General features: G+C 35.0%; 1 pseudogene; it reads right to left on the bottom strand.

The window, feature by feature from the left end:
- Nucleotides 1-22,743: 22,743 nt before the first annotated feature.
- Nucleotides 22,744-23,096, bottom strand: LOC103288649 (60S ribosomal protein L34-like; annotated as a pseudogene).
- Between the last annotated feature and the right edge of the window lie 2,918 nt (nt 23,097-26,014).

Below are 26,014 nucleotides of genomic sequence, written 5' to 3'. Positions count from 1 at the left end.
TGTTATTTGTTTGTGGAAAAAGGAGATGAATTGATTGGAAAAGCAACTGATATGAGGAATACTATTGTGTTCAAGACCAAAAAACCGTGTCAGAGTAACACCTGGATACTGTGTTCCAATGAAGAAAAAAAGTGTGATGGAGAAATCGCAAAAACAATGAGAAGTAATGACAGTATACTTGATAAGATGATAGATGTCAAATAGAGAGTGGTTAAGACAAAATGTGCTCATTTATTTTAAAAGAAGATAAAGCACAATCCATAATTGATGTATTTTCTTTAAAGAATGAATACTTATTCTGACTTCAAAGGATGAAATTAAGAAAGTCTCTAGATATATCATTTGAAGCTATTTTAGTGAAATCAATATAAATTACTAAACTAATTTTGACACCTCAGGCTTTTTAATTTGGTTAGATGGCAAATATTATATTTGAGAATCAATTTATTCTGCTGTTAATATGATAGGCAATAATAATCCTTCTAAAATGCAACTATTTTGTTTCTATCCTCTAAATACAAGAGAATTTGCCTTGGATCCTGGAAATACAGTACAAAGAATTCAAAGAGAGAACTGCTCTCTGAAAGGTGAAGAGTCATTCGGAAAGACCCCAATTTCTTTTAAAAATTAATTTACCTTCTAGGCTTGTTCAATTTATATTCATGATATTAGAATAATTTATAGATATTACCCATTAATGTTGAATATCCTTGAGAAATGAAAAGGAAAAGAGCTTCAAATACATGGAGTATTCATTTACCTTGATTTTTAAATAGTAAAATGGGTTGTATTTCTGAAAGCATAGTAGTTGTACACTTACTAAAATGTGTGAGCATTTAAATAGCTCTTATCCTTGCCAATACTTCGATATATTCCCTCGACAAATGAACCTGATGTAAACTCTTTCCTTTTTTTTAATTGTAAGATTCTTCTAGTTTGGATTATGCAGCATGTCAGGTTTATGTATTTTCTTCAGAATATTTTTCCTTTATTCCAGGCACAGAACAATGTTTTTATTTCTTTTATGTATATATTGATTTCAGAGAAGAAGGGAGAGGGAAAGATAGAAACATCAATGATGACAGAGACTCATTGATCAAGTGCCTTCTGCTCCCCCCCACACTAGAGGTTGAGCTTGCAACCCAGACATATGCCCAATTGGGAATTGAACCTTGACCTCCTGGTTCATAGGTTGACACTCAACCACTGAGCCACACTGGCCGGGCTATTTTTATTTCTTAAAATCAAATGTGTGTTCATTTACATTTCCATACTTTTTTTTATAACTTATTTATGAAGGAATAACTTGCATAAAAATATACAAATAAATTGTATAGCTTGATCTATTTTGAAAGCTCTCCTTAGTCATGTAAACATGAACAGTAAACAATGTTCTCATCTCCTTGGAAGCACCTATGGCCAGTTTCTTTTCTCTTCAAAGCGTCAGCACTGTGACAACTTATGAAACCAAAGAGTAGTTTCAGCTATTCTTGAATTTTATATAAATGCAATATGGTCTCTTTTGTGTCTGGCACTTATTATTCAGCATTTAAGTTATGAGGTTCATCCATATTGATGTAGGAAGTTGTAGTTTTAATTTTTTTCTTGCCATATCACATTCCAATATTTGAATATATCACCATTTACATATTCTTTGGCTGTTGGACATTTGGGAAGTTTAAAATTTGGCACTATTCTGTGTAGTTCTGCTATAAAAATTCTAATCTAGCACTGTCTATCTACTGAGTGTGTAGGCATTTCAGTTGACCATACACCTAGAAATAGAATTACTGCTGGATAATAAGTATCCATTTTAAACTTTATTAGATATTTCCAAACAATATTCCATGATATTTTTTAAAACTTTAAGCATTGGTTGAGGGAGTGGGTTATATAGTGGCATTTCATTGGGGTTTTATGTTTTATGTTTCTGAATTGTAATAAAAGTGAGCAAATTTTGTTTATTGTCCATTTGAACATACATTATTATAGAGATCTTTTTCAAATCTATTGTTCATTTTCCTAATAGATTTTCTGGCTTTTTCCTATTGGTTCAGATGAGTTCTTTACATATTTTGCATTGAATCCACAAAATTTGGGAACAGTTATTCATAATATTAAGCCTAACAATTCAAGTGCATGATATAATCCCTCCACTTATTTAGATTATTTAAATTTTTTCAACAATGCTTTGCTGTTTTCAATGTAGAAGCCTTGACATTATCTTTATTCCTATGTATTTGATGTTTTTAATGCTACTGAAATGATAGTTTTATGAATTTCCTGTTGTATTTGTTTGTTGCTGAAATATACAAATTCTTTTGTTTATATATATATTTACTTTGATATGATAACTTTATATCCAGAGATTTTCCTTAATTGAGTAATCCTAATAGTTTTCCCATAGATTCCTTTGGATTTTCTAAAGATACAATGATATCATATGCAAACTGTGACAATTTTATTACTTCTTTACCAATCTGTTGGCTGTTTATTTCCATTTCTGACCTCATTGAATATATTACAAACTCAAATATGTAAGGAGATATCTTTATATCATTTCCAAAATCAAGATGAGATTTTGTATTTCCTAATTAAGTGTGATGTTTACTGTAGGATTTTTATAGTTAATATTTCCATTTTTAATTTGATGAGTTTTTTTTCTAATAAATGGTGGTTGAATTTTATCAAAGCTTTTTCTATATGAGCATTTGATATTTCTCCTTTTATTCCTATTAATGTGGTAGATTAGAATGATTGATGTACATTGAAATATATTTCACTACAAGTGCACAATTAATTGGTTTTCAGTATATTCAGAGAGTTGTAGAGTCATGAGCAAAATAAATTTTGCAACAATTCTATCACCCCCAAAAGAAATCCTCAACCTTTTAGCCATTGCTCTCCTTTTCCTGTCCCCCACAACCCTCCATTTCTTAGACAACCATTAAAATAATTTTTTTCTTCACAATTTTCCTATTGGATCTTTTGTATAAATGGAAATAAACAGTATATGTCCTTTATGACTAGCTTATTCTCCTGAACACAATGTTTTTAATGCTGATCCATGTTGTAGCATGCATCGATACTTCATTTTTAATGCCATTATGTGGATATATCACACTTTGTGTTTCCATCAGCTGGTGGGTATTTGGCTTGTTTTCACTTTTGGCTATTTTGAAATGCTGTTGGGAATATTTGTGTGCAATTGTGTACAAGTCTGTGTAGATGTGTGCTTTCAATTCTTTTGGGTATGTATCTATAGATTGCTTGGTCTTACAGTAACTATATGTTTGTTTGGGGAACTGCCAAAGTGTTATTCAGGGTGACTGTATCATTTTAAATTCCTATAGCAGATGGATAAGGGTTCTAAAGTCTCCATATCCTTGTCAACACTTGATACTATCTGTCATTTCTTTTCAATGAGAAGTGGTATCTTGTCATTTTGATTTGTATTTTCCTAATGATTAATGATGCTGGGCTTCTTTTCTTTTTCTTTTTTTCTGAGATGCCTGATAAGAACACATATATTCTCAATTGTAGTTTACTTTTTATTGTTGCTGTTGATTATCACTTTCATTTTTTTTAAAAAAAGATGCTAGGCTTCTTTTCATGTGCTTATTGTGACTTTTATATCTTCTTTGAATTAATGTCAATTGGTCATTTATCCAATTTCAAGTTTAGTTGTGTTCTTGTTATCGAGTTGTCAGGGTCCTTTATATACTCTAAATACAATCCTTTATCAGATATGTGATTTAAGAGTATTTTCAGCCATTCTATGGGTTGTATTTTCACATTCATGACAGTGTCCTTTAATGTACTGAGTTCTTCATTTTGCTTGACCAATTTGTCTTTTTTTCCCTTTGGTTTCTGTTTTTATGTTTGTATTGTATAGAATTAAGGACATCACAGTGTGAGGGAAAATTTTATAGGAATGAACTCTCCTGAAACTTGAGGACATTTGAAGTATATGTGCTTGGTTTAAAAAAATGTTTTATGAGGCTTCTGTGGCTTTCAAAGGATTAACAATTTCATTTTACTAATTTTACAATTGCATGAAAGATAAAGGCCATCTACTTGAAGTCATAGAAACTGTTCAAACCAATTGTTCAATTAACTGTAGTGAATAAAATAATACTAGTATCATAAGTTTTCTCATCTCAAGGAGTTTTAAAAAATTGTAACACATGCTTTGTGTGTTTTCCAGGATACCAAACTGAAACTAACTCAAAGACTTATGCTTATTGCCATCTAGTCACCAGCTCATTAAATTATATAATAGGAAAGTAAAACAAACTAACACCTATACTACCTAAATGGCATGGCAGATTTAAAAAGAGCCTTTTACACTTTATTTTCAAAATATATAAAATTTTTGCAATCTGTTTATTTTGTGATTTTAATGAAATTCTAAGCATCTTTTTGCAAGATCTATATGGTATTCATAAACTTATTTTTTCAAACTCTTGAGAAGTCCTGCAAATGACATTAAAAATAAATAGATTGCCATTTAAAAATTAGTGAATTGAGAAAGCATAACAATTGTCCAAATTGATTATTTTAAGTAAATCATTTGTTTGTCAATTTTTATATTTAAATTATTTGATATTTTATAGATAGAAATTACAGGTTTCTTCCCCCACTCCATGCTCAAATAAGCAAGTAGTCTCAATCTTTTTTGTTAAATTGGCCAAGTTCATTAAGTGTGTTAGTTTTCAGAGATTGCCATGTATAGGTGTGTTAAGACTAGATGCAATTTCAAACTTGTGCATGGTTTTTCAAAAGTTTATCTCTGCCTGCTACATGCAGCCACATGATTTATAGCCTACATTTATTTACCTCTTATCATGAGCACTAGGAATCAGACACTGGGCCCTGTGCTTCAGCTTCCATAGTGGAAAATGTGTCCATTTCCATACTTTTCACCTGAAATGGAAATCTCCACTTCCAAGGCTTTACTCTCTTATTCCCAAATCTCATGTTGGTATGGGTGTGTCTTCTAGTTAAAATTATGTAAACATATCAAACCATATATTTAGAGCATTTGAATATGTAGTATTTGGTTCTTCAGACTTTTAGGATGCAGTAAAGATCATCATGGGGATTGAAATGGCATTAAGTGACTTGATTTTTAATATATGCCAAAAACCCCAAAGCAGTAAAGTAATAGTACACAAAACATTATTAATACTGTGTCTACTGACAGCATAATTTATAATGTAAATTGTGGGGGCAGAGGAAGGCTGAGAAATTCAAATGACAAGAAGAATATCTTGTTTTAGGTTGAAATTAGAAGAGGGAGAGAATAAAGAACTAGTTAATTTATCTAATTAGTACAAATTAACCACTGTTAAATAAAGCAAAAATCATTGACTTTGCTTTCATATATTCTTCCTCTCGCCTCCTCTCCCCTCCCCTCGTCCTCCCCTGTCCTTTCCTTTTCTTTCTCTCTCCTGCCATCTGTCTCACTTTCTCTCTCTCCATCTCCCTCTTCAACTCTCTCAGTTTTCTTTCTTCATTTTGGAGAAATTCATCTAAAAATTATAAAGGAGAAAACAGTTTTTCTAAAACACACCTGAGAAAGTCACTCAATTGCTTAAGCTCTTCAGTTAAGGAAATCATCATAATCTTTAGTAAGTACTCTCTGATGCTAAGTCAGTGTGGCTCATTCTGAACAATCAAATATATGTCAAGCATTTCTTAGCTCCTGGAACACTTTAAAAAATTAAACTTGATGAAATGAAGACTAATTATATACTTTAATTTTAATAAGCTTTCTTAAGGACACTGCCTAGAATTCATTACTTACTTTAATTTAAAACATATTTTTGATCCTTTGTCCTAAAGGTGTTGTTGTCTTCTTAGGCAAATGTCTTAGAGACATGTCACTTGGAAAATATAAAGTTAGTGCTAAATTTTTTATTTTATTTTATGAATTTATTTTCCTTTCAAAATTTTTTCTTTTTGTATCCTGACACAAAAGACTGAGCAATGACATTAAATAATATATTACTCCCTGAAGAATTACTTTTATCTGTTAGACATTCATCAAATGCTATTAAGCATTTCAAAATGCAAAAAGCATAGCTCGTGTGACAAAAGCCTTCATATAATTAGCAGAATGAATATAATGACTTGATAAACCTTGTTTTCACAGAAAGAAAGAGGAAAATCTTTGGGAAAATATAAAAGACTGAAAGAAATATAACTACCTCATTTATTTTCCCAGTCACCCTGTTTTAAACAGAGTATTGGTTAAGAAAATTCCAATTGGATTGTGCTGGAATAGTGATAAATTAAAAGGGCATCTTCTAGACACTGATGATCCTACCAGTACAGAAAACCTGTGCTGGGAAAATATTGGTATTTGAAGTGAATATTTTTTATCTACAACCTTAAATTATAATAAGAATAATACCATTAACTTTATATTCTAGACCATAATAAGAAAATAGGCAATAAAAGTAACATTGATAGAGAAATAAATAAATGGGAAAAAGACTGTTATTTTGAAGATGTTCTTTAAAAATGGGATTTTCTTTTCTTTTTTCTTTTTTTCTTTTCAGGGTAGTCTTTGAGACACCTCATACTTCTATTGGCATTGTGACCTTCCACAACACTGTGCATTGATTAGGCTTATTAATGGATATATTTTCCTTCAGGTGCTCAAAATTGCATGGAGATATTCTATTTTCTTTTGATTTCTTACTTATTAACAAATATTCCCAATAAAATAAACAGAGATTCTTCTTAAGCTTACAAGGGATAGTCACCAAGATAGACCATATTCTGGGCCACAAAATGCTCACTAATAAGTTTAAAGTAATATAAATCACTAAAGTATGTTCTTGGAACACAACAGAATAAATTAGAGATCAATAAAATATAGAAGCAAGATCTCCAAATATTTGGAAATTTCTAAATAGTCTTCATAAATTAATGAAGTCTCAAAGATTTTTAAATTATTTTCAAAATTTGGATAAATATAACTTATTCAAATTTGTGGAATGCAGTGACAGCAGTGCTTTGAGAGACATTGTAGCAGCAAATTTATATATTAAATGCCTGGTTGGTGTGGCTCAGTGGTTGAGCATCATCCCTTGCACTAAGAGGTCGCTAGTTTGATTCCTGGTCAAGGCACATGCCCACGTTGCAGGCTCAATCCCCAGTATGGGGAGTGCTGGAGGTAGTAAATCCTTATTGATGTTTCCCTCTCATCGATGTTTCTCTCTCTCTCTCTCCCTCTCCCTTTCTCTCTCTAAAATCAATAAAAACATTATAAATGAAACAAATTCATATATTAAAAACATATGTTAAATAAATAACCTAAGTTTTCACCTTAAAACTAGAGAAAGGTCAAATTAATCAGAAAGCAAGCACAATAAAGAAATAATAATTAGAACAGAAATTTGTAAACTGAAAAAAGGAAAACAGCAGAGAAAATAAATGAAACCAAAAGCTGGTTCTTTGATCAGGTCAATAAAATCCTAGCCAGTCTAACAAAGAAAAAAAAGAGAGGAAAGAATTATGAATTATCAACAGCATAACTACCAGGAGTCATCATTATTGATTTAGTGGACATTAAAATGATAATAAAGGAATGTTATAAATATTTCCATGCTCATAACCTCAATAACTTAGATGAGATGGAACAATTCTTTAGAAGACACAAAGTACTGAATTCACATAAGGAGTAATAGATAACCTGAGTAGCCTAATATTCAATTAAAGAATTTGAATAAATAATTAATAAACTTCCAAAAAAGAAATCCTAAGGACAGAGGGTTTTAATGGTGAATTCTGTCAAACTTTTAAGGAAGAAATAATACCAAATCTCCAAAATCCGTTTCAGAAAATAGAAGCAGAGCGAGTACTTCCTAACTTATTCCATGAGACCAGCATTAACATAATACCAAAATTGGGAAAATCTACCTAATAAAAGAGCAACATGCTAATTGACCATACCTTTGTGACACCCACCAGCCAATCAGGAGTGAGCATGCAAATTAACCCAACAAAGATGGCGGGTTAATTTGCATACACAGGCGTCGAGTGGCCAGAGCGAAGGCGGTGCCGGCAGCCAGGGAAAGGAAGGCCCATTCTGGCATGAATCTTCTTGCAATGGGCTTCTAGTATGTTATAAGAAAGGAAGAGTAGTGATCAGTCTCTCTTATGAACATATATGCAAATATCCTTAACCAAAATTAGCAAGTCAAATATACAAGTTATACAGCTCAACCACATAGGAATTAGTACAGATATTCAAGGCTGGTTAAACATTAAAAAATCAATTAAGGTAACCCTCATATAAAAATTTTAAAGAAGAATAAGCATATTACTTAAAACAGTCAAAATATTTAAGCATATCAGTTAAGACAGATAAAACACATCTCTTGGCCATCTGTATGACCTTCTTTGGAAAAGTGTCTATTTAGGTCCTTTGCCCATTTTTAAATTGGATTCTTTGTCTTCCTTTGTTAAGATGGATGAGTTCTCTATATATTTTGGAAATTAACCCCTTATCAGATGTATCATTGGCAAGTATGTCTCTCATGTAGTGGGCTCCCTTTTCATTTTGTTGATGGTTTATTTTGTTGTGCAGAAGCTTTTTTTTTTTTTTTTTTTCAAAAAAATAGTTTTTATTGATTTCAGAGAGGAAGGAAGAAGGAGAGAGAGATACAAACATCAGTTATGAGAGAGAATCATTGATAGGCTGCCTCCTGTGCCCTGATCTGGAATCGAACCGTGACCTCCTGGTTCGTAGGTCACCGCTCAACCACTGAGCCACACTGGCCGGAATATGCAGACGCTCTTTATTTTGATTTCCCAAAGAGGACATATAGATGGCCTAGAGACATATAAAAAATGTTCAAAGTCATAAATCATCAGAGAGATGCAAATTAAAAAATGAGTTATCACCTCATACCTGTCAGAATAGCTACCATTAACAAATCAACAAATGACAAGTGCTGGCAAGGATGTGGAGTAAAGGGAACCCTAGTGTACTGCTGTCGGGAATGCAGACTGGTGCAGCCATTATGGAAAACAGTATGGAGTTTCCTCACAAAATTAAAAATGGAACTGCCATTTGACCCAGTGATCCCACTTCCAGGAATATATCCTAAGAATCCCCAAATACCAATCAGAAAAAATATATGCACCCCTATGTTCACAGCAGCACTATTTACAATAGTTAATATCTGGAAACAGCCCAAATGCACACCAATAGATGAGTGGATAAAAAAGATGTGGTACATTTATACCATGCATTACTATGCAGCAGTAAAAAAAAAAGGAAGGATCTCTTACCCTTTGAGAGAGCATGAAGGGACCTGGAGAGTATTATGCCAAGTGAAATAAGCCAGTCAGAGAAAAACAAGTATTACATGATCTCACGCATATGTGGAATCTAATGAATACAATAAACTGGTGAACAAAATAGATCCAGAGACATAGAAGCATGGAACAGACTGACGAATATTAGAGGGAAGTTGCGGGGTGTGGGTGGGAAGAGATTAACCATAGAATTTATGTGCATGTATGTATAGCCCATGGGCATAGAGGATAGTGCAGTGAAGGCCTGGGGTGGGGCAGGTGAGAGGTGGAGGCGGTTAGTGTGGGGAAAAAGGGGACATTTGTAATATTTTCAACAATACAGATTAAAAAACAACAGATAAAATATTTGACATAATTGAATATTCATCCTATCTAATAAAAGAGTAACATGCAAATTAACCCACCACTTCGCTACACCCACAAGCCACGCCCATCAGCCAATCAGGAGCGAGTATGCAAATTAACCCCAACCAAGATGGCTGTGGCCATGGAGAGAGCAGGAGGGAGGCTTGGGTTTCCCTGGCAATAGAGGAAGCCAAGCTTTCCACACACCCTGGCCTGGCTTGGCCTCCGCTTAAGGCTACAAAGTTTCAATTATAGAAGATAAATAAATTCCAACAGAAATGGCTGCCACCACGGAGTGAGCAGAAGGCTTGGCTCTGCTTCAGGCTACAAAGTTTCAATTGTAGAAGATAAATAAAACCCAGATACCAGGGCCTCTGCTTGGGTCACCGGGAGGCATGGCTGGCCTGCAAACCACCACAGGTCCCTGCCGAGGCCGCCCCATGCCCCAAGGGAACCCCCATCCTGATCCGAGACACCCTTCAGGGCAAACCATCTGGCCCCCACCCATGCACCAGGCCTCTATCCTATCTAATAAAAGAGTAATATGCAGATTGACCATCACTCCAACACACAAAATGTCTGCCCCTATGTGGTCAAAGATCCTGCCCCCAGGTGGACACAAGATAGTCACCACAAGATGGTCAGCAGGAGAGGGCAGTTGGGAGGGACCAGGCCTGCAAGGGAGGGCAGTTGTGGGTGATCAGGCCAGCAGGGGAGGGCAGTTGGGGGCAATTAAGCCTGCAGGGGAGGGCAGTTAGGGGTGACCAGGCCGGCAGAGGAGGGAAGTTGGGGGCAAACAGGCTGGCAGGGGAGTGGTTAGGGGGTAATCAGGCTGGCAGGCAGAAGCGGTTAGGGGCAATCAGGAAGGCAGGCAGGCAAGCAGTTGGGAGCCAGCAGTCCTGGATTGTGAGAGGGATGTCCGACTGCCCGTTTAGGCCCGATCCCTAGGATCGGGCCTAAACAGGCAGTCGGACATCCCTCGAGGGGTCCTAGATTGGAGAGGGTGCAGGCTGGACTGAGGGACACCCCCTTCCCGTGCACGAATTTCATGCACTGGGCCTCTAGTTTACTTATAAAAGCTCTCAATAAAGTAAAAATAGAGTTATTTTCTCAGTTTGATAAAGAGCATGTGCAAATGCCTTCAGCTAACATCATATTTAATGTTGAGAAGCTGAATGCTTTTCCCTTTGGACTGGGAATGAGATGGGTGTTTGACAGAATTTTCCCATACTTTTTCTGTAAAGGGCTTGATAGTAAACATTTTAGGCTTTGTGGGCCATATGGTTTCTGTCACAGCTACCAACTCTGCCATTGTATCTCAAAATTAGCTAATTCAATACTTAAATGAGTATGGCTGTGTTCCAGTAGAACTTTAGTTATTGAAACAGGCAGCGATCCATGAGTTTTAGTGTACACACACCTGTTTCAAATGCTTACTCTTTTTTTTTTTTGTACTTATTGTGGATTAGGACCTGTTTGCAAACAGTGATCTCACATAGAAGGATGCTGATCCAGTAGAACCTCAGGAGTACAGCTACCAAATAGGAAGATTTTTTAAAAATGTATTTTTTATTGATTTTTTACAGAGAGGGAGAGGGTTAGAGAGTTAGAAACATCGATGAGAGAGAAACATTGATTAGCAGCCTCCTGCACGACCCCTACTGGGGATCGAGCCTGCAATCGAACCCAGGACCTTTCAGTCCACTGCCCCATGCTCTATCCACTGAGCCAAACAAGTCAGGGAAATAGGAAGATTTTTGATGTCTCAAAGTGAAGTCCACAGGTTTCCAGTATTTCCCGATAACTGACCAAATAACCATGGTGCTGTCCTAAATTGTAGGAAGTTTTGTAAATGGAACATGCCTGGATCTTCTGTAGTGAAATAGGCCTCTTCATATTTATTTTGTATTGAAGATCTGTTCCAGCAAAGCCCTGGCCAACTTCCTACTTTCCTCTCTTCCTGTCTCCCAAGTAGAAAGAAAGCATAAACAATATATAATGTCCAGTTATTGACAAAGTTTTAAATTATTTCAAATTTAACAATTATATTCTAGAAATAGTTAAAAATAAAGAACTGATCAGTCAGTTGCATTGTAATGATGGATAATTATTTCTGTATCTATGTGGTGAATTAATCACTAGCACAATATTCTTGAACATCAACAATGTGCCAATAACGACAGATCTTGGAGACACTTTTATCCAATTTACAATATAACTTGGATATTATCTGAAGTATTTTAAAGGTATGTGAAAAGAAAGAACAATGAACTTGTAGATAACTTTAAGAATACCCTTTGAACCAATACTCTAAATTTTGAGACCCAAGATGTTCTAATATGGATTTTTCTTTCTTACCTCTAAGAAGAAATTCTAAAATAAGATCAGCAGGCTGCCAGTGAATCAAACTCTCCATTCATCATCTCATATTGTCTTTGGGCATGCAGGCATTTAAGAAAATAGATGTAAATATGTGAATACATCTGGTCTATACAAGTAAATATATAGTTATTTGGAGGCAGTACATTCTTAATTCAGTAAGCTGTGTAAATTGTAAACTTTCTTTTCAATATTGAAATTTTCTTTAGGTAACCCTAATCCAGCCTTTGGATAAACATAGCTTATGTTCTCCAATGGGGAAGAAAACATGGGAAAAGGGAATATTATAGGTAGAAGTCTAATAGATGCCTAAAATATAAGCTTTCATTTGGGGTCTCCGTATGAGAAGAATGCCTGGTGAAGAGATGAAAACAGATTACTGTCTCATTCCTGCAAAAGCAGTATTAGTGACTATTCAGAGTGTCCGGGTATGAAAGAAAAATGAATGTGAGGGCTAGAATGAAAGTGTGTGACACGGAATTGAATTAATGTAAGAAAGTGCTATGAAAAACATATCAGTGTTTTACTTGTTAGTGATTAGGAACATTAATTGTGATTTCTACTTTACTTTTATTACATAATTACATGTTTCAGTTTGTTGAGAGTTTTTGTAAAATACTGCCTTTACCAGATACTCACACATATATACACATTCATACTCTCCAGCAAAAACTGCATCCTGGTGTATGATAGATACGCTCCAGAAACACGACATTTTTAATAAATAAGCTTAAAACCTGTTTGATAACTACAAACTATTTCTTACAGAACTCTCATAATAGTACGGGGGAAAGTAGTCTCATTTTTAAGGAATATCTGTCAAGAGACAGAATCAAGCTTCTTCATCCTTAGAGCTTATTCCATTTTTCACTCCTGGAGAATTATAGAAAGTAAACCTCAAATGATGTAGAAAATAGTTTGCTGAGATTTGCTGCTAATACTGCTTTTAAAAGATTTCATTGAATAAATGCAACTTACTGTTGCATTCTTTATTGAATAAATGCACCAGCAGCGCTATTATATAGATAACAACTGATGCCCTATAGATTTCACAGACAGAAGATAAAAGCATACAAATTGTATTAACAGGTATATTGTGCATACACATAGAAGAAACTCAGTGAATAATAATTCAAAGGGATGGTTAAAATTTGGTCTCTTTATGTCTAAAAGGAGAGGAAGGAAGGGGAGAAATGGGGCACTTATAGAAAAGCAAATGACTTTTTGGAAAGAAATTGTCCTTTAGAAGAGTAAATGGGGATATGATACTTTGTGACAATGCCTCTTTGGATGTGATGCTGATTTCTCTCTGAGAGGAGAAGATTAGAATTGCTTTAGGAAAGAGATTTATGAAAATTGAAGTTTTATGGGAGGCTCTGCTTCTAGGCAGATAGGAATTTCAGGACCTCAAATGCTTTCAACTTTAAATAATTCTTATACCAAAGTATATTTGGTATATTTTTGTCTGGCATATCCTGATCCCTTTCAATATGCTATTATTTTTTTTTAACTGTAAATATCCAATAATAACTTTAAAAGTATTGAAATAATAACAGATTCCAGAAAGGTAGTAGAGTTAAATTTTATATGTAAAATTTCTCGCCTCTATATTAACAATGAAACAAATAGCTCCATTGTAATCTGACCAAACAGACCCTATTTACATTAGTAATATAAAGTATAAAGTAAGCAAAATATGTGCAATAAAAATTGAAATTCTAACAGGTATTTAAAAATGACTTAAAGAACTGCAAAAATATATCAGGTTCCTGGATAGGAGAAACCAACGTTATTAATAATTTGTTAGTCTTCCCATTTGTGATCTATACATTTAATATTTTTACCAATTGTGGTTATATTTTCATTCTTGCTGTGTAAAATTTATTCGCCAAACAATAATTAAATGATATTTTAAAGAGACATATAACATCACTATGCTTTTAAAAAATAGTTCAAAGACTTTCTAGATTCTTTATTTCCAAAATTCTGATCACCATCAGCAATCACTAGATGATTTAGCCCATTTGCTCCCTGTGATACATCACTCCACTGAGACTTCCCATCTACAGATTCTACATTTGCACCTACTATCCTAGGTTTCCTCTGTCACACTTGCTGAGACTTTATTTTCTTCACGATACTGTCACTACTTAATTTTATCTTGTTTACATTTAGTCACTTGTTTATTTTTTGTCTAAGATAAAAATGTAAGATCCTAAAGATCAGGGACATAGTGCTATATACTTTTAAAGAAAATTGGAACTATTCTTAGGACCTAGTAGTGTTACTAGTGGAAATGGGTCCTTTCACAGAGTTCCTCACATGGGAGGTTGAAGTGTTGTTAAGGTTTACTGAAGCAGGATCAAACACAAAGGACTGTCCCAGGTTCAGCTCCATTCTGCTGTGGGGAAAGTCTTCAACAAAGCCAGAAGAAAGGCCAGGGTTAAAAAATCCTGTGCCATTTGGTTAGTCTCTGTCCCCATCTGGGCTAGCTTAGCTTTTGTCCCTGGCTGTGCTGTCACTATGTTACTGCACCTATGCTTGTGCTTGGAGCCTGAGCTTGGAGTCCACATGGCCACCACGCTGCAGGTGGCTGCTAGGGCCACATGGCTGTAATGGAGAGAGAGAAGCACGAATAAGCCAGGCAAGGGCATGAAACCGCGCTAGTAAGGGATGGAGGGTGGGATAAACCTTTGTTAAGCTTGAATTATATATTATCTCAGGCTTGGGAAGGACAAGGCAGTCTTCCAAAATAACCAGTCAATTTTCCAATCCTTTGCAGGCTTCGGTTGGGTCTTTTCCCTAAACAATTCATTTCCTAGATCTTCGCAGTTTTGTGCCCCTTATCCAATCTGACTCTTTACCAGGCTAGTCTCCTCCTCTTTATGGTAGCCTTTTGGCTCCTGTGCATGCCTCACAGTAGAAGCACCTCCCCCCTGTGCCATCTTGGCTTCTACAGGGCATGTGCCCAGCAGAGGAATTTTCCTTTCTGGTAACAGTCCTTCCTGCCCATGTCAGGGACTGGGTCCTGAGGGTGGGGGATACAGCAGTCACCAGGGGAGTGTGTGGAGCTGTTGCTTACTAATGAAGCAGGATTATTGTCCTATTCAGCTCCCTCCAGGCGCCCTCAAACTACGGCCCACAGGCCACATGTGGGTGTTTTTGCCGTTTTGTTTTTTTACTTCAAAATAAGATATGTGCAGTGTGCATAGGAATTTGTTCATAGTTTTTTTTTAAACTATAGTCCAGCCCTCCAACGGTCTGAGGGACAGTGAACTGGCCCCCTGTTTAAAAAGTTTGAGGACCCCTGCTAGACTATTATGCTTAATAGTGTCTGATTCCCATTGATCCCTTACTTTATTAGTATCTACCTACCTCTGGTAACGGTAGGAACTTTAATAATACCTGAATAGATAAATACATTTTAGTTTAATAATATATAAAAAAAATGTCAAGCAAATTTTTAAGAGATCATGGTTTATAATTTTGAATTTAATGGAACTAGATATGCCAAAAATGAGTTAAAAGCTTCGCAAGACACTTTAGTATATTCTGAAAATCTTTACAGAAGCAGAGAGATGCATCATTAATAAATGTGGTTTTTATTAAGCATGCTTATTATAAATGCAAATGTAAAACCACTCATGTCATTAGTAAGCAGAGCAAACAAAATAATGATGTTATTGAAAGGTATTGAGCCATTATTTTGAGATTTACCTTTAGTTATTTATAGCTATAGTAATAATCAGGATAATCAGTTTCTACGAAGATGCTCTTCATTTGGTTTTAGAAAATGTAGCCTCAAGATCTTCTATAAATTACTTAAAATTAATCAACTCCCATTATTTTAAAAACTACATACACACATAATCAGAAATGATCAGTGATTGATTAACTTATTTGATTATATATACATCCCTTTATTCTTCATTAGTGTTTTTACTATTGGAAGACAATTTAATTGCTTTGTGTATGTACTTTCATATTTTCTGTGCAAATGCAAATGCATATATTTTTACATTTTTTCTATTGCTATAAACTTTTTAACATATGTATCAGATTATATTTTCTATAATGTGTTGTAGCTTGTTTTATAAATCTAGTATGTTGTGGGAATTTTCTGTGTCAGTACATAGATTTTCTTCATTCTTTGTATACTGTTTCTGGATTAGTTTGGCCTAAATTGAGATCTTAGTTAAAAGGGCAAGTTTGATGTGTTCTAAATTTATAGGCCGATTGAGGCAGAATAGAGCATTTCAAAATTACATAGTAACACAGAGGCATGAGGGTATAGGAAAGGGACACAGAAGTGGATGAGAAGAATAAGAAGAGGCAGCATACTTGTGAGAAATGATGAAGGCAGAATAAAACCCAGAATTTGTAGGTGGATGAGAGAGAGTACAAAAGTGAAATAATTGAAATTACATTAATTGGAGTTTTTAAGTGATCATAAATGTCTAATATAGTTACAGAAACATGTTGAAACAAGAATATAAGAAAAATATGTGGGCTTTAAATATTTGTAGAGGTTATAAATGAACTATATTTGGAAAGCAGAAGAATATTAGGGAAAACAAATTCTGAGAGGTTCATAAGTTTATGTATTTTTTTAGTTTAATTCTGAGAGGTTCATAAGTTTATATATGTATTTATTTTACTTTAATAAAGATAAAATGAAACTTTATGGTTGATATTTTAAAATATGAAATTATATATTACTCAGGAAGAATATTGGTCAGGAAACGTAATGTACCATTTGAATTAACTTATTATTACCAATTTTATTTTATCCATTTTCAACATCATTATCTTATCAGTGTAATCAGTATCTTTTCTGTCTTTCTCACAGCTCAAATAGGGACAAAGAGAAATCTTTCATGATCTTTTCTTTTAGTGCTGCTCAAAAAGGATTTGTTTCATATGAAATAATCTTCTCCATATGATAGAGCAAAAATATTATTTTTCTTCTCCTTCCTATCTTTTGAACATAAGTTTATTTTAGGATATAGTCCTGTGAGCAGAAGAGTGTGGGTTACTATTATTCTTCCTGTAGAGACATGAAGACAAAGGCATGGGAAATTAATAGTGAGTGATTCAGCTTTATTAAATAAAATAATTATTTGCCTGGGATATAGAGTAATAAAACCTAATTCAGGGAAGGTTGGTGTTGGCCCTGACAGCTGCAAAATCACCTGTGGATTAAGATTGTTTCTGAGGTTGTTATAAGTGGCACAACTTCTGAGTCCCCATCTATTATGGGTGGAAGTGGAGTTCTTCCATGTTGCAAAGAAAGGAATTTCCTGAGACTTGCACGGGAGGATGAGTGATCTTTCTTTCTGTGAAATTAAAACTCTGGGTTTCCAATGTTGCATATCCCTCCATCCCGCCATGGAAAAAGCCCAATCTTATCTTCAGCAGGGTAAGAATTAAGGCCACTGCCTAGAGCCTCTGCTCTGTATTAAAGCACAGTCCAGCCCAGCATCCTATATGTGGAGTCTGCATGGCCCATCTTCTAGGGCCCTATAGCTATGGAAAGAAAACAGGTGAGCATGTGGGTCACAGAGAAAGAGAGTAAGAGCAGAACAAGAGAGAGAACTCTTTGTCTGGGGATTATATATTCCCAAATTTTCATGGGCTTGTAAATGAAAATTTATTTGGGGTCCACCCCAATGATTTATTTCCCAGGTTAGACTGATAGGCAAGCATTTTCCCTAGGTCATCATCATCCCGACTTCACTGTGCATGCATCCATCTCCCCCTTTAACCCCCAGGTCTGCAAGGAATGAACTGGTGTTCCCTGGGGAGTGTGAAGTTGTAGTTTCCAGATGACCATGCTGATAATGTTTGGCTTCCCCTTTGCTCTCTTTCTATTTTAAAATTAGCTAGCTAATTAGGATGATAGCAGGGTCCCAGTCGGTTTCGCTGGTATTCAGAAAAAAAACCACAAACGGTTGAGGTTAGGAAAGATTTGTTCTTTGTTGTTAGTATATTGAATTGAGTTTTTAAATATTCTATATTTTATGATTCTTTGACTTCTCGGGGCCCTGTTGGCCAGCCTGGGTGAGCCTGGCCAGCCCCTCCCAGTGTTAGCTAATTCCTAGAGATAGTAAACAACCTGTCTACTAGCATTCTTTCATACCTAAACCAAGCTATGCACCCAACATCTTCTTTACCTAACTCTCACATATCAAAGCAATATTTCCTCTAACCTAAATTATGCCAGGGCTAGATACTTGACAACTAGAGACCACCCCAATAGCCCAGAGTATATCAAAAGTTTTAAGCTATTCAACTTTAAGTTTGCTCAAACTTGCCTACTCTGCCTTGCAGTGTTCTTTGTGCAGAAAGCACAATAAATGCTCTGGGCTATGCTTTTCCCTGCATTCCTTCTGCCAACTCTAAAATTCTGGTAGCCATGCATTGTGTGGCATGCCCCTTTCTCTTGGGAATTTTAAGTAATACACTATTCTTGCAAAGGTAATTGTCTCCATATCGGTCGCTTTACCACACATGATTAAAACAAATCCTGAGTACATTTTAATATATGTATCAATTCATTGTTTTCCAGAAATGGCATCTGTTTTATACGTATAAGAAGGACAGAATGAGAGTTGTCATTTGAACTCTTTCGACTGCTACCCTTGACAATTGCCCTGGGACTAGACTGCCTTGGCTATATATTTACAATGAAAATAGAAGCAATTAATTAAAAAATGAGAGCTTCTTTAACTCTAGCATTGGAAATATGTCTTGAAAAATGCTGCATATGGTATTATAAGTTCTCCACATTTTGGGGTCAAACACCTCATATTACTTTCGATAGTTCAAATTTAAAGAAATATCTGGCACACATTAAAGCAATAAATTTTAGGGCTATTTGTCTTTGCCAAGAATATAGATTCTTTCAGTTAGAGGCTCTACTATTATTAAAATTTAACAAGTACAATTGATTGCTTGGAAATAATTTGGGCAAATTTATATAACATCCTTGAGATTTGCCTTTTTATATTTTTCCTATCTATAATGAATCAATAAAAGTTGATTTTACCAAGCAATAACATTTTTCAAGATGTTGTAGAAGTTAAAATCATATAAATTGCATTTATTAATGAAAAAAACACTAATTTGCAGGGCTAGATACTGTATGATTCCAACTATATGACATTTTGAGAGAGCTAAAACTATGGAGTCAGTAAAAAGATCAGTGGTTTTTAGGAGTGGTGAGAGGGAAGGCTGAATGAAACATAGAGGAGTTTTAGAGAAGTTAAAATATTCTGTGTGGTACTATAATGGTGGACTCATCTCTATACTAATAAAAGAGTAAGATGCAAATTGTCCATACTTTTGCAATGCCCACCAGCCAATCAGGAGTGAGTATGCAAATCAACCCAACAAAGATGGTGGGTTAATTTGCATACACAGGCGCCAAGCGGCAGGGGGCAGAGCGGGACACTTGCATCCTCGCCATGGGCCTGTGGGCAGCATGGGAAGGTGAAAAGGCGGCTCCGGGCCAGAGCGAAAAGGTGGCTCCAGCTGAAGTGAAGGCGGTGCTAGCAGCCAGGGGAAGGAAGGCCCATTCTTGCATGAATCTTTGTGCATTAGGCCTCTTGTTATTATATATTTGTCCAAACCCATGGGATGTACAGTAGCACCATGACTGAACCCTAATGTAATGTGTGGACTTTGGGTGATAATGATGTGTCAATGTAGGTTCACCAATTGTAGCAAATGTTCCACTGTGGTGGGAGATGTTGATAATAGGTGCGCTGTGTTGGGAGAACAGGAAGTAGTATATGGGCAATCTCTGTACCTTCCTCTCAATTTTGATGTGAACCTAAAGCTGACTTTTATAAAAAAAAGTCTTTGAAAGATCATACAGATAATCTTCTATAACTATTTGGCTTAAGACTGAGTATTTTATTCAACAAAGAAAAAAAATGGATAATCCAAGTTCTGGCTAGGTAGCAAACCAGACTACTCTTAAGACCTCACCAGTAGTTTTATGGACATCACTTCTAGATACCTGCTGCTTCATGTGTGGTCTGAGGATTAGCAGCAGCCATAACACTTGAGAGCTAGGTAGAAATGCAGAATCTCTGGATAAACTGCATCTGAATCTGTATTTTAACAAGATCTTTTGGTGATCTGTATGCACATTAAAATTTGAGCTAAGATAGTGTGGCTCAGTGGTTGAGCATTGTTCTATGCACTAGGAGGTCACGGTTCGATTCCTGATCAGGATACATGCCTAGGTTGTGGGCTTGAACCCCTGTGTGGGGTGTGCAGGAGGCAGCCAATTGATGATTCTCTATCATCATGGATGTTTCCATCTCTTTCTTCCTCTGCCTTCCTCTCTGAAATCAATAAAAATATATTCTTTAAAACAAATTTAGAAGTGTTTCCCTAAATAATAGCCTTTAACAGGATTCAATTAACACATTTTTTAGATTCTGCTTTTTAGTTGAACTCCCTGGAGAATAAGTATAACATACCCAACCTGAGTTCTATGTCCTCCCCTGATTTTTACTCCCCCACAAGACACATACTTAAATTTTCTTTAGAGAATGAGAAATATATGAAATGTCTAGAATAATTTTTTAGGCCTATTCCTGGCAAAATAGCAATTTATATCCACCAAAGATATTTGGATTAATAGTTCATTATATAATTTTTAAAAATGGTTTGCTTTTGCTTGTAACTCTTATGTTGATGTACAGACACAACTGGAATTGGGACTGGCTGGAGTCTTGAGGGAAGAGTTAGAAACAAAAGTGAATTTATTGCAATTTAGAGTATACATATTTCTATATATAATCTTGCCTATGTCTTAATGGTTTTTGGACAATCATTAATTAATTAAATATAAACTATTTTTAATTAAGTTTTAAATACAACTATATTTTGATATTCAGTTGTGCTTTTGCCACTCAGCATTGTAGATATGAATGTGTTTTCAGGCTCAGACTATTTTGAAATCATTGTGAGTGAAGCTTAGGTTCTTAAAAATGAAAGAATATTATTTGGCAGTAGGTAGGGTAGAGGGACAGGATGAGGATTTGAACAATATTTCTTCAGAAGATTCAGAAGAATGTTGGACCATCACCAAACGAGAGGTTCAGAGCAGTGAAGAATTTCCTTAACTTCTGTAGTGGATAAAAATATATTAAATGCTGGAGAACATGTAGCATTTGTATACCCTGAGGTGTTCAGATTCCAGGGATGGCACTCTATACCATCTCATCTACCCTCTCATTATCTAATTGTAGGTGGTTTGCTGGAGAGGAGATCCTGAGAAACTTTGAGAAATAGTTATACTTTCTTGACTGTTTTAAGACAAGTAGTTTCCCATTTTCAAGAAATATATTTGCTAGGTAGTATCCAAAAAGCTATAAGCCATAGTGTTAGATAGGACAAGGGTCTCAATGTCTGGGCCATTCTTACCAAATGTTATTCTTGCTAAATATTAAAATGTAGCACAGTATTTTACAGATTACATTTAAACAGGATAAGCTTGACAGGAAGTCAACCTGATAAGTTTGGCCAACTGCAAAAGAAGAAATCAACATCTAATTGAGCACACTGTGTGTACAAGCAATGGCTAAGCCTTCCTTCAGAGACAGAGCTTTTGATACGAATCCCTTACTTGATTCAAGTAAATAAAACTACCTTGTGACAACCTCATCTTGTTTTTGAAAAGAGAACTCCAAATGGCAAAGCCCTTGAGTTTGGTAACCATAGTGACATTATTTTATAGAAATAATATAAATGAGTAACCTTTTCATTCTTTTTGTAGATCGTATCTTTATCTGATATCTTTTTTCTTCTGCACAAAATATTTTTCTTGAAATTTCTTGTGTGGGTCTGCTGTGGATATATTCTTTCAGCTTTTGCATGTCTGAAAAAGTGTTTCACCTTCGTTTATGAAAAATTTATTCTGGTAATGAATTCTAAGTTGGCAGTTTCATTTTTTCTTTTAGTACTTTAAAAATATTGCTCCACTGGATTTGCTCTCATCACTAGCTTTTTTTCCTTTTCATTTTATGTGTATTTATTTAATATATTAATTTTATCACTGTGTTAAGCAATTTGTTTAAACTGTACCTTTGTGTAACTTTCATCCAATTACTTGTGCTTGGGAGAGTTGAATATCTTGGTTATACGGGTTTCTATTTTTCAGAAATTTTGGCCATTATTTATTCAAATAGTTTCCCTTTGCTTGCCTCCCTTTGTGTTTCAAATTACCATATATTGGGCAACTTAAATTTGTCCCAGCAATCAAAGCCTCTGCTTGTGTATTTTTTCTCTCTGTTTCAGTTTGGATAGTGTTAATTGCTGTCTTGGAGCTTACTAACATTTTCTGGTGCAGGATCTACTCATTATTTCATGCCGTGTATTCTAATCTCAGACATTGTTATTTTTCATAGCCTAAATATTTATTTAGACCTTTTAGTATCTTCCATGTCTATCTTTAATATGTCAGATCTAGCTTCTTGAAAATATAACAACTTTCAATCTTTTGATTACTAATTTTATCATTTATGTAATTTCTGGGTAAACCTTTGGTTGACTAATTTCTCTCATTCTGGGTAGTAATTTCCTGCTTCTTTACATACTTAGTTACTTTTTTTTTTTTGAGACTTTTATTTGTTTATATTACTAAAAAAAAAGCGTCATTTTAAAAATTTATTTAGCTTTCTGACTCTGTGCTTGTGCCTTCAACACTTTCACAATGATTTTCTGCTCCTCAATAAGGAAAGCACGCTTGATCCTGTCACAGACACATTTAGCACACATGGATCCACCATAGGCCCTGCTGACGTGTTTTTTCGTTTTAGACAACCTCATTAGAACTTAAGGTCTCACAGTATGAACTCTGCAAAGTTGGCCTGGGCACACACCACATGCAGATTTTGGTGCTTTCCCAACCTTCTTGGTATAAAGGTAAACAATTCTATTACCAGGGGTTTGGGAAGCCTAGTTTTGTTAGAGGCTATATTGTAGGACAGCCTCCGATGGTTTGTCAAACACTGGACCATGGTGCATACCTGAAGTCACCATCCCCGGAAGAGCCATACTTAGTTACTTTTGATTGGATGCCTGACATTGTACATTTGCCTTGTTGGGTGCTGAATATTTTTATAATTTTAACATTTTTGGACTTTGTTGCAGGAGATGGTTAAGTTACTTCAAAACAGTTGGATCCTTTTGTGTCTCATTTTTAATATCTGTTAAGCAAGACCTGAGCAGCAGTTAGTCTAAGATTAATCTTACGTACCAGTGAGGTAATGCCCTTTTAGTAGTCTAACTGATGCCTCTCAATCATGTGGTTTTCCAATCTGGCCTATGTGAACTTTGGCCACTATTTAATTCTGTGATGGGTTCTTTCCCAGGCTTTGCGTAGTTTTTTCACACATATGCTAATAAGTTCTCAACTAGATACTTCAGGGAGACCTTCCCTATATGCAGCAATCTCTTCTCCAGTGTGGTGCCCTGAAAACTCTAGCCTACTTACCTTCCCTGGACCTCCAGATCAATCTCTAACACGGGAAGAGCGTTTGGCTCTTTTTCTTGTACTGCAGACTGGAAACTTTATCCAGGCAGAAGGCTGTGATCATCATAGGGATTACCTTGTTTGTTTCCCAATTCTCAGAGATTGCTGCCTTCTGTTGTTGTCTGACACCTAATATCTTGAGAGCTGTTATTTTATATATTTTGTCTGTTTGTTTCAGCTAGGAGGGTAAATCTGATCCTGTTAATGTATTTTGGACCAAAGAAGAAATTCTTGGGCTATTTTAAACCAGTATTCTTTTATCTTTGTCACTGCTACACAAGCAGAAACCCTGCATTTTATATTCCCGGTTCTGAGAAACCACTGACTTGATATTGCATTAAAGGGCTGTTTCTATTAAAGGTAAATAGCATCTTGGATATCCATAGACCCTTGGACAGATCATAGATTTTTTTTCACCATTTTCCTCGACCCCAAGTATATTAATACTTCTCCCTTTATATCCTTTAATCCTGAACAATGTTAAGATACTTTCTAAGAGATAACACATCTTTTTCATTGAAACTCTTTCTCTGTCATTCTCTAGTTGTCTTATGTATATATACATCTACTTCTAACGTGCCTTAAAGAGACTCCAGTATCCTAATTCACAATGAGAAAAATGATAAGGCAAGGGATTACATTAGAGCTAACCATTACTAATTTTCCTTCTTTTGAAAAATACCTTCTAACACCAAATAAAAACACAAATGAATAAATAAGTAAATATCTAGCTAATTAGGTAGTAGATATAGCTCAGTCATTGTAGTTTTCCAGCACATTCAACACAAAGTTAAACTATAAAACCAAATGTGTCATGCAATTTGACATTTCCATACCTTTTCTTTCATTGTTTTTACTTAAACCTTTGGTCACAGCCTACTGCATATTCATATTCTTTCTCTCTGGTATCAAAGCCACCTTTTAGGATATTAATTACTGATGTTGTTTTGGGGCAGAGTTTTACATACTCTATCAAATCCATTTACTTTAAACCCAAATTGCCAAAGTAACCATAAGTTAATGATTATGGAAGCTGTATTGGTAAACTTAATTATAAAAAAAAGTGCCCTACAGGCCCTTTTGGAAAAAGAAAAAGATTAATATAAAATAAACAACACTGATGAAAGTTGTTCAACTGTCCCAGAGTATGGCCATCGGAGTTCAAACAGTCCTAAGGTTAAAGTCAAAGGGCTCAGTAGGTACTCTTATTTTATTAAACTGAAAAAATTAAGCAACTGGATTCTTATCTATTTTTTTTCTAGGTTAAATTACAGTTAAGATGCCTCAACCCTTTCTAACAGTGAGAAATAGCCGGACATAGGATATTCCTTAAAACAACATTCAGGGAAATATCCTATATAATAAAAGGCTAATATGCAAATTTCCCCCTTGGGAGTTTGACAAGGAGACCAGGAGTTCGATCGCTCGCTATGACTTGCACTGACCACCAGGGGTTGGCACAGAACATGGCGGGTGATCAGTGTTGGTGGAGGAGGAGGCAGGGAGGTTGGGAGGCGGGGAACCTGATCAATCCTGATCACCGGCCAAGCCTAGGGACCCTACCCGTGCAATAATTTTGTGCACCGGGCCTCTAGTGTAATATAAAATTAAAATACCAATGTTGTGCATGTTTTGTTAAACTTATTTCAACTGTTTAGAGAGATAACTTTAGAAAACATTTTTTCTTTGTTTCTAGATAGAAGCAATGAAAGACATGATATTTAGTCAGATAAGTATATTATATTGTGGCTAATAATACTACCTAAGGTATGCTTTTATAAGTGATATTTTTATATGTATGCACCGTTAAAGAACTAAATATTTTTTATAAAATAAACAATTTAGGTCATGGAACTATTTAGAATATGTAACAATATAAATGATTTTTAAAATATTGTTATTGAATATACTCTAGAAAACACGAATTCATTAGATAGATTTTATTCAGATAATTTTAAAACATTTTTATTGGTTTCCTAGGTTATGTAACCATACATCAGAAGTATATGGACTACTACATAAGACATCGACAATCTTCAAGTTAAAATGCAAATACATTCCTTTTCCAAATTATATCTTTTCTGAAAATTGAACCTGTTTTGATAGCCAACTTACTCTCATTGAACACATTAAATTATTTATTAAATAAAAATAATTTAGAACTGTTCAAATATCAGGCAGTTTCAAGGGTAAAATATGTGCATGCATGCATACATAAACAAATGAATGAATATTGGAGAGCACAGCTGTGGACAAAATTGTACCAGGTTGTTAGATACTATATCAGTCCAAACGAATGTGCCAAGTTGTAAAGATTATACCTGTTTATTAATAAAGTGAAAGACCTCACATGAAGCCTATAGGAAAATTTACTTTAAAATGATCACTTGGAAAAGAGGTATA

The sequence above is a fragment of the Eptesicus fuscus genome, chromosome 6 (assembly GCF_027574615.1).
Source record: "Eptesicus fuscus isolate TK198812 chromosome 6, DD_ASM_mEF_20220401, whole genome shotgun sequence".
NCBI classification, from domain to species: Eukaryota; Metazoa; Chordata; class Mammalia; order Chiroptera; family Vespertilionidae; genus Eptesicus; species Eptesicus fuscus.
Note: the sequence above shows the minus strand (reverse complement) of the source record. Positions and strands in the feature narration are given on the sequence as shown.